The sequence below is a fragment of the Triticum aestivum genome, chromosome 2D (genome assembly GCF_018294505.1).
Source record: "Triticum aestivum cultivar Chinese Spring chromosome 2D, IWGSC CS RefSeq v2.1, whole genome shotgun sequence".
In the NCBI taxonomy this organism is placed as follows: Eukaryota; Viridiplantae; Streptophyta; class Magnoliopsida; order Poales; family Poaceae; genus Triticum; species Triticum aestivum.
The window spans coordinates 400,808,879-400,819,154 of record NC_057799.1 but is presented as its reverse complement, the minus strand read 5'-3'; positions in this window follow the sequence as shown (position 1 = coordinate 400,819,154).

The following is a 10,276-nucleotide window of genomic DNA, read 5'->3' as shown; positions in this document are numbered from 1 at the left end:
GCCAAACAGCTCAAGGAGCGCTTGTAGCTACTTGTATTGATCTAGTGATCATGCGGAGACCCCGCAGAGCAGGACTAGGGGTGTTATCTCCACGGAGAGCCCCGAACCTGGGTAAGATCCGCCGGCGTGCATGTCTTCGCCTCATCCCGTTTCCAGGCACCGGCGATGTTTTACTGGCTCCCACAATGATAAGCCACCCGTTGGCATATGTCGCACCTACCACTCGACACAACAAGAATAGATCACACATGCGCTAGATCGATGAACACAAAGGTAAGATACAAGATCCAAATCCAACAAAGGATGATAGAAGAGGTAACCGGTTCTTCTCCGTAAGGAGGTCTTGATGGGGGTCTTCTCCGTGAGGAGGTCTTGAATCCAAGGTGGATCTTCTCCGAAGAGGGGCCGCGGTCTCTCTCGTGGAGTAGATCCGATATGGATGAGCAAAGCTCTATCTCTAAATGAGCTAATCCTTTGCTAACCCTAGAAAGATGGGGGAGAAGGAGTATATATAGTCTAGAGGGTCGAAAGGGGTACACGGGCCTCGGCCCTTTACTGTGCACAGACAGGGGGGCCGGATGTCCGGGCGACGGGCCGGATGTCCGGGCTTGGGGGCCGGATGTCCGGGCTGGAGGTGAAAACTTCTGTATGTTCTGTAGCGTGGCGCCGGATTTCCGGGCTTCTGGCCGGATTTCCGGGCTTGGGCCGGATGTCCAGGTTGGACGCCGGATGTCCGAGCCCTGTAGACTTGTGCGTCTGGGCTGCTGCTGCTGTGGTTGCTCCAGGGGCCGGATGTCCAGGGCCTTGGCCGGATGTCCGGGGCCTGGAAGGTGAACTTGCCCATTTCCGTTGGTTCTCTTCATCCATGGACTTGGCGGCTTGTCCGTCTTCACGTGCATCCTCGGGAGGTTCCTCTTGACACCTAATCATGCATAGCATATCGGACTTAGGTAGTAGCCATGTCTCGAGTGGATCATATGTGATATCACTAAGGAAGGAAGTCACCTCGTTCTCGAGAGCTCTAGCTCGTGCTCGTGTCATAGGTCCTCTTGGCTCTTGATGAGACGATGGTAGGTCCATGGGGATGATCGTAGGATGCTCCGCATCATCTCCCCTCCCTTGGGAAAGATCCGACCTCGGATCGAAATCCTCATCACCACGGTACGAGGAGAGATCTTTGATGTTGAAGATGTCGCTCACGGAGTACTTGTCTCATGGGATGTCGATCTTGTATGCGTTGTTGTTGTAGGGTGCAAGCACCTTGAAGGGTCCATTCGCTCGGGGTAGTAGCTTGGACTTGCGTTCCTTGGGGAAGCGATCCTTGCGAAGGTGTAGCCACACAAGATCTCCAACATTGAACATCATGGGTTGCTTGTTGACGTTGAGCTTGGTCGCGAGTCATTGTACTTGGCGCTCGATGGTGTTCCTTGTATCTTCATGCATCTTCTTGAGGAAGTTGACTCGGGCACTCGTGTCCATGTTTGTGCGCTCTTGTAGCGGTAGAGGTAGAATGTCCAATGGTGACAATGGGTTGAAGCCATAGACGACCTCGAAGGGGGACTTGCCGGTAGTCGAATGTCTTGCACAATTGTAGGCGTACTCGGCGATAGGTAGGCACTCCTCCCACTGCTTGATGTTCTTCTTTATCAACACACGTAGTAGAGTGGAGAGCGTGCGGTTCGTCACCTCCGTTTGGACGTCGGTTTGTGGATGGTATGCCGAAGAGAACAAAAGCTTGATTTCGAGCTTGGTGCACAAGGTCTTCCAAAAGTAACTCAAGAACTTGACGTCGCGGTCCGAGACAATCTTCTTTGGCACTCCATGAAGTCGCAAGATTTCCCTACAAAACAAATTTGCAACATGTGAAGCATCGTCTATCTTGTTGCAAGGAATGAAATGAGCCATTTTGGAGAATCGGTCAACAACAACAAAAACGGAATCCTTGCCATTTCTAGTTCTAGGCAAACCAAGCACAAAGTCCATGCTAATATCTTCCCATGGGTGATATGGAATTGGAAGTGGCATATAGAGGCCATGAGATTTGGCTTTAGACTTAGCTTTGCGACATGTAGAGCATCGGTTGGTGAAGCGATTGACGTCGCGAAACATCTTGGGCCAAAAGTAGTTCTTGGAGAGCGTAGTAAATGTCTTGTCGCGTCCAAAGTGTCCCATGAGTCCGCCTCCATGAGATTCCTGCAAAAGCAACAAGCGAAGAGAGGACTCGGGGATGCAAAGTTTGTTAGCTCTCATAAGATATCCATCTTTGATGTAGTAGCATTCCCACAATGGGTGCGTCAAACACTTTGCATAAGGAATAGCAAAAGTAGGATCATGCTCATACAAGTCTTTTATATGTTCAAAGCCAATGCATTTAACTCAAGTTGAGTAACAAGCATGCATATACGGGAAAGTGCATCCGCCACAACATTTTCCTTACCTTTAATGTACTTGATGACATAAGGGAATGACTCAATAAATTCACTCCACTTAGCATGACGCTTGTTCAACTTAGTTTGACCCTTGAGGTATTTAAGCGTTTCGTGGTCGGTATGGATGATGAACTCATGAGGGCGTAGGTAATGTTCCCATTCATGCAAAACTCACACTAAAGCATATAGCTATTTGTCATAGATGGGGTAATTGAGTTGCGCTCCGGAGAGTTTCTCACTAAAGTAAGCAATTGGGCGCTTCTCTTTGTTAACACACCTCCTATGCCACTACCACTAGCATCGCAATGAATTTCAAAAGGTTTGTCAAAGTTGGGTAATGCAAGCACGGGAGCATGAGTAAGCAAATTCTTAAGCTCATTGAAAGCGATATCTTGGGATGTTCCCCAAACAAACGGTGAATTTTTCTTACTCAAAGCATGCAAAGGTGAAGCAATGGTACTAAAATCCTTCACAAATCAACGGTAGAAACCTGCTAAGCCAAGAAAACTACGCACTTGTTGCAAATTGGTTGGTTGGGGCCAAGTTTTAATAGCATTGATCTTAGATTCATCAACATGAACACCCTTAGAAGATACTACAAAACCCAAGAAAACAAGCTTATCAACACCAAATAGGCATTTTTCCATATTAGCATAAAGTTGCTCTTTTCGAAGAGTTTGTAGCACGGTGCGAAGGTGGGTGACATGCTCTTTGAGAGATTTGCTAAACACAAGGTTATCATCGAAGTAGACAACAACAAATTCACCAATGTAAGGGCGAAACACATAATGCATAAGACGCATGAAAGTACCGGGTGCTTCCGATAAACCCATAGGCATGACTAACCACTCATATAGATCAAACTTTGTTTTGAAAGCGGTTTTCTATTCATCACCCTCTTGTATGCGGATTTGATAGTAACCACTTTTAAGATCAATTTTGGAAAAGATAGTGGCACCGCAAAGTTCATCAAGCATATCATCAAGGCCCTGAATGGGGTACCTATATCGAACGGTGATAGCATTGATAGGTCTACAATCGGAACACATGCGAAAACTACCGTCTCATTTTGGCACAAGAATGACCGGTACGGCACAAGGACTCAAACTTTCACGCACATGTCCATGGTCTATGAGATGCTTTACTTGCCTTTGAATTTCTTTGGTTTCTTCGGGGTTGACGCGGTAGGGCGCTTTGTTTGGAAGCGGCACTCCGGGATGAGATCGATTCGGTGCTCAATGCCTCGTAGTGGAGGTAGACCCGGAGGTAGCTCATCGAGGAAAACATCTTGGAATTCCTGCAATAAAGAAGATAACACCAAAGGTAGATCGTGAGAGTTATTATTTTTTGGTGCTTCATCCTTGCACAATAGGACATGGTGTAGGACACTTGATGGCTTCTCACACACTTCTCTCATCTCACGTTTGGTGGAAAAGAGAACTAAGTTTTTCTTGTCGCTCATCGTGGAGGCACTCAATTTGGGCTTGTGGTGCTCACTCTCTTTTTGGTGGTTCGCTCTCTTACTATTCTCTCCACGATGGGTGTTTTGCTTGTCGGCGAGCACTTGGCTTGGAGATATAGGACGTAGCACAAACTCTTTCCCTTTCATCTTGAAGCTATAGTGATTTGTACGTCCATTGTGAATGACACCTCGGTCAAATTGCCATGGCCGTCCAAGAAGGAGGTGGCACACGGTCATCGGAAGGACATCACACTCCAAAGTATCTTCATAGGCGACGATCTTGAAAGAGACTTGTACCCTATGCTCGACTTGGATTGTGCCGTTGTCGCTTAGCCATTGAACCTTGTAGGGGTGCGGGTGCTTCATCTTGACCAATTGGAGTTTGGAGCATAGTTCTTCACTTGCTAAGTTATGGCAACTCCCTCCATCGATGATGACCTTGACGGACCGTCCATTGATGCCGGCCTTTGTGTGGAAGATATGGCATCTTTGATCTTCGTCTTGTTGATGTTGAAGAGTCAAGACCTTGGAGACAACAAGAGCGGGACTTGATTCTTCGTCACAAAAGATGTGATCTTCTTCTTCATTATTCACTTGTCGGTGCATGGCCACTTGCTCAAGGGCTTCCATTTCTCCTTCACTCATGGAGTCATAGGTTCCGTCGTCGTTGAGGATCATGGTGCGCTTGTTTGTGCACTCGAAGGACTTGTGGCCTCGGCCTTCGCATGTGAAACATTTGATGGAACTTGTCTTGATGGTCTCATCGGTTGGAGTAGATGATGATGAAACTTTCGGCTTGAAGTTGCTTGTAGTAGGAGGACGACTCTTGTCGAAGCTTTCTTGTAACTTGACTTGTCGCCGTTGCTTGTAGATTGCTTGGTTGAAGGTGTTGGAGTCGTCGAAGCTTGATTTTTGGAGAGGCCACAGGACTTGGATGAAAACTTGGCATACTTGAAGTCGTCTTGTACTTGCGGTTCCGCTTTGGTAGCTTGATGCACTAGCTTGATGAGGTTTGAGTATGGTTGGAAGTCGGCAATCTTCTTGATAGGGTGATTGAGTCCATTCAAGAAACGTGCCATAGTTTGCTCATCATCTTCTTTGACATTGGCTCGTATCATGGCAATCTCCATTTCCTTGTAGTACACTTCAACACTCTTGGTTCCTTGCTTGAGTTGTTGGAGTTTCTTGAAGAGGTCGCGGTTGTAGTAGTTTGGCACGAATCGTGCTCTCATGACATCCTTCATTTGTGCCCAAGTGGTGATGGGTGGTTCACCTCTTGCCGCTCGGCGCTCAATGACTTGTTCCCACCAAATGAGGACGTAGTCTTGGAATTCAAGGGATGCCATTGCGATCTTCTTCTCTTCTTCGTAGTTGTGCAAGCGGAAGATTTTGTCAACCTTCAATGCCCATGATATGTACTCTTCGGGGTCATTGCTTCCGGTAAACTTGGGCACGGTGAACTTTACCTTGCCATATCGTTGCTCTTCATTGTGTTGGGGTCGGGGATGATGACGCCCATGTCGTTGAGGATTGACAATCTCATGTTGCTCTTGGCGAGGAGGGTTGTCTTCCTCATGTTGCTCTTGGACAGGAGGGTTGTCGACCTCATGTTGCTCTTGGCGAGGAGGGGGTCCATTGTCTTCTTGCTCTTGATGGACTTGACGTTCTTGTCTCACTTGAAGAGGAGCTTGTCGATCTTGACGAGGAACTTGTCGGTCTTGTCGAGGAGCTTGTCGATGCACACGTGCTTCATAAATCCTTTCTTGAGCTTCGTCGCGAAGTGCTTCTTGATGTAGTCGATCTTGTCGGCCTCGATTGGCTATGGCACGACTTGAATCTTGAAGGGCACGATGTGCCTCAAGTGCTTGAGCTTCACGTAGTTGTTGTTCTTGACGTTGTGCCTCGGCGTCTTGTGCATCTTGATGTTGTCGCGCTCGCTCCTCTTGTTCTTGTTGTCGTTGGCGTTGCCGATCTTGTGCTTGTGCGAAAGCAGCTTGGTTTATGATGTCGATGCTCTTGGAGTCGGTGTCGTGTAGAGGATTGCGGTTAGCTTGACGGTCTTGATGCGCGGCACGACGAAGAGTGTTCGATGTCAGTGTACTTGAACCGGAGAGGGTGTCATCGGAGTGTCGACTTGAGCGCCTCCGTCTTGACGAGGACGAAGTTGTAGAAGAGCGGACCATCATGGTTCGGATATCTTCTTGGAGGGAACTCATGGATTGTCGTAGGTCGGTGGCGAGATTGTCGATGCGGTTTCCCAAAGCAAGTTGTTCTTGATGCAAAGCTCGTTGTGCACCAAATAGTTGAGTCTTGGTGACGTAGGATGAGATGTCGTCGTCTTGCTCCAAGAAGAGTGGGTTGGTAGAAGTACTTGGCCTATTCATCATTCCAAACAAAGGTATGTGAGTGGGAGAAAGAGAAGAACCAATACCAAATGTACCTTGACCGATGTTGAAAATGGATCAAAGATCACTCCAATGTGTATCAAGGAAATAGCACAATTGGTACCAATTCTTGTCGGTTCTCACACCTACACAAGTAAAAGCTTATGGTGGAGCTTGGTTAGGATGGTGGCAGAAAATTTGATGCAATTGTAAGTGAGACTCAATAATCTTGGAAAAGATTCACAAATTTGCAAATGCAACAAGTAGACCAATAGCAAGATGTGGTACACGGAAACACACACGCAAATAGATAAAGTGGGGTTGGGAAACCAAGGATCAGCCAAAATGTGGAATCCACCAAGATGCTCTTGTTGCACAACACTAGAGAGACGCTAGCACGATTGCACAATAGGCGGATACGAACTTGTGCAGAGCCTACTAAGCAAAAAATGCAACGACTTCTATCCCAAGTAAGCTATATGTATGATGTTTCTATGCTTTGATCCAAAATGATCGAGTATGACAATCTTAATGTTGTATGATGCTATGGTTCTTGCTTATAAGTTCTTTGCTTATCTTTCCCTTTTGCTTAAAAGCTTGTTTGGCTCCTTGTTGTTTGAGCTCTTTTCTCATGCAATGCTTCACGGACCAAGATAGCAATTGTGTATGCGAAGACAACTTTGTGACACAAGAGATGATACCAAGATATGCAACTCAATGATGGTATGTATGCTATGGGAAGTATGAACACTAATGTGCACGTCACGTTGCCGGCAATACTCAAAGGCTAGTCTCGATGGGTAAGCTACGCAAAAGTGAGGCTATGGGGTATCAATGCAAATGCAAGAGAGTATGATGATATCACGATACCAAGATGATATGAAGGTGAAGGTGATACCAACGTGATGTAGCCGTTCGTAGTAGTCCTTGGCGAAGATGAGCGGTGGTGATGTTGATGCCGAACCGTACCTAGATAGCCAAAACACAATAGGACACGGAAACCACAACTCAAATTCTCAAAACAAAACGGGTCAAAATTGTCGGAGTTGGTAGCGGAAAGGCTATGGTGGTGCTATGCGGAAGTAGTGGTGGTATGCGGAAGTGTATGTGGGCTCCGGAACAAAATTGGATGAAAGTTAGGCGGTAAACGGGGTGGAGGGTGGAAGTAATGCTATCAGGGGCCGGATGTCCGGGCTGGTCGGGCCGGATGTCCGAGCTCGGGATCCGAAGAACACCGTGTGGAGAGGTCAAATCCGGGGCAAAATTCAGAAGATTTTGTGGATGGAAATTGGGGAAAAGATGGGGAAAAGCTAGATCTACCTGCAACACACGAAATCCGCGGATCAAATCCAACAAAACTTCATCACACCAACAAATCACAAAAAAAATTGGGGCTATTTTTGTGGGGGAATTTTCAGATTAGGACGAAAAACAACAAAATCAAGCTAGAAAACAAAAAGAGGGGGCTCCGAAATCGTGATCAACGTGGCTCATGATACCAAGATGATGTAGGGCGGAACCCTAGGTGGCCGATCTTTCACGAAAGGAGCGGATCCCTACAAAGAACGTGATGAACACGAGGGGAAACATGAGGGAAACACGAGGGGAACACGAGAGAAATCACTCAACCAACAAGAATAGATCACACATGCGCTAGATCGATGAACACAAAGGTAAGATACAAGATCCAAATCCAACAAAGGACGATACAAGAGGTAACCGGTTCTTCTCCATAAGGAGGTCTTGATGGGGGTCTTCTCCGTGAGGAGGTCTTGAATCCAAGGTGGATCTTCTCCGAAGAGGGGCCGCGGTCTCTCTCGTGGAGTAGATCCGATCTGGATGAGAAAAGCTCTATCTCTAAATGACCTAATCCTTTGCTAACCCTAGAAAGATGGGGGAGAAGGAGTATATATAGTCTAGAGGGTCGAAAGGGGTACACGGGCCTCGGCCCTTTACTGTGCGCAGACAGGGGGGGCCAGATGTCCGGGCGACGGGCCGGATGTCCGGGTCTTCCCGTGGGGCCGGATGTCCGGGCTTGGGGGCCAAATGTCCGGGCTGGAGGTGAAAACTTCTGTATGTTCTGTAGCGTGGCGCAAGATTTCCGGGCTTCTGGCCGAATTTCCGGGCTGGGGCCGGATGTCCGGGCTGGACGCCGGATGTCTGAGCCCTGTAGACTTGGGCGTCTGGGCTGCTACTGCTATGGTTGCTCCAGGGGCCGGATGTCCGGGGCCTTGGCCGGATGTCCGGGGCCTGGAAGGTGAACTTGCCCGTTTCCATTGGTTCTCTTCATCCATGGACTTGGCAGCTTGTCCGTCTTCACGTGCATCCTCGGGAGGTTCCTCTTGACACCTAATCATGCATAGCACATCGGACTTAGGTAGTACCATGCCTTGAGTGGATCATATGTGATATCACTAAGGATGGAAGTCACCTCGTTCTCGAGAGCTCTAGCTCGTGCTCGTGTCATAGGTCCTCTTGCCTCTTGATGAGACGATGTTAGGTCCATGGGGATGATCTTAGGATGCTCCCCATCACCTCTACTCACCCACACCCCCTGTTATTCTGCGGCGACGGCAGCCTCACACCGCAGCGAACCAGGGAACACTCATACTCCTCTACGCGTGGGCATCCACTGCCGCGTCTTCCCTGACTCCGCATCGTCCCCTTCCTAGGCCTCGCCATCGTCCACCGCCTTGGTGCTCTCGGCGCGGCGTGGTCAATGTGGTCAACGACCGACTTCCATCGGAAGAGTACTGTACGTGGAGAGGCTGACAGCTGGGTCCACGGGAGCCGCAAGGAAGTGCCTCCTTATTACGTGCAAAATAATTATTCCTGCACCTGACAGCGGGGACCCACCAGACGGGCCACCGTATTTTGTGAAAAAAACATTTCCCCCTGACTGTTGGGACCCACCAGCTACATCTTCGCATGCAAGGAAGTGCGTCCGGGCAAAAAGAAAGATTCGCCCACCTGACTGCTGGGACCCACCAGCTATATCTTCGCTCGCAAGGAAGTGCCTGACAGTCGGGACCCACCTGGTCGAAGCGTACGTAGCGTTGTCATTCTGGTCGCGAACGTGTACGTACATACTGCTCGATGTAGAGCGCGCACGTGTCGTAGTAGAGGCGCACATGTAGCATGTACACGTACGTACAGCGGCCAGTTCGCAAGAAGGAAAATACGGCCACGTACGTACATACGGGCGGGGTCTCGAACGCCTACTCGCGCATACATACGGCCAGGGCTCGCGTACATGGCTGGGTCGGAACGTAGAAACTGCGTCGTCGTCGTGTTCATGGGGAGGCAACAGAATGCGTCGTGTTCATCGGGAGGCAACAGAACGCGTGGGAGCCAACCGGCTTGGACGGAACAGCCGATGGAAATGAGGCCTGGCGTACCGCGGAACGGAGGAAACGGCCTTGTGTTCGACCGGCCACGGTCGAAACAGGATCCTGTTCATCGGGAGGGGTCTGGCGTACCGCAAAACGGAGGAAACGGAACTCCTACGGTCGAAACGGGGGTCCTGTTGATAGGGAGGGGTGTGGCGTACCGCAAAACAGTGGAAACGGACTTGTGTTGGAGCGCTACGGTCAAAACGGGGGTCCTGTTCATCGGGAGGCGTGTGGCGTACCGCAAAACGGGACTCCACGGGATACTGTTCATCTCCACCGTCGACCACCTCCAGCCTCCACGGGCTACTGTTCATCCACCGTCGACCTGCTCCAGCCTCCACCTGCGACTGTTCATCCACGGGCTCCTGTTCATCCAGCCTCCACCGCGCGCTACTTCACTGGCTACTGTTCAACCAGCCCTCTCCACAGGCTACTATTCAACCACCCCTCCACGGGCTACTGTTCATCCAGCCCTCCACCGTCTACTGTTCATCCAGCCCTCCACGGGGTGGTCCTGTTCATCCAGCCCTCCACGGGGTCCTGTTCGTCTAGCCCCAACCGGCTCGATCGATCGGGGTCCTGTTCATCCAGACGCAACACCATGGGGTC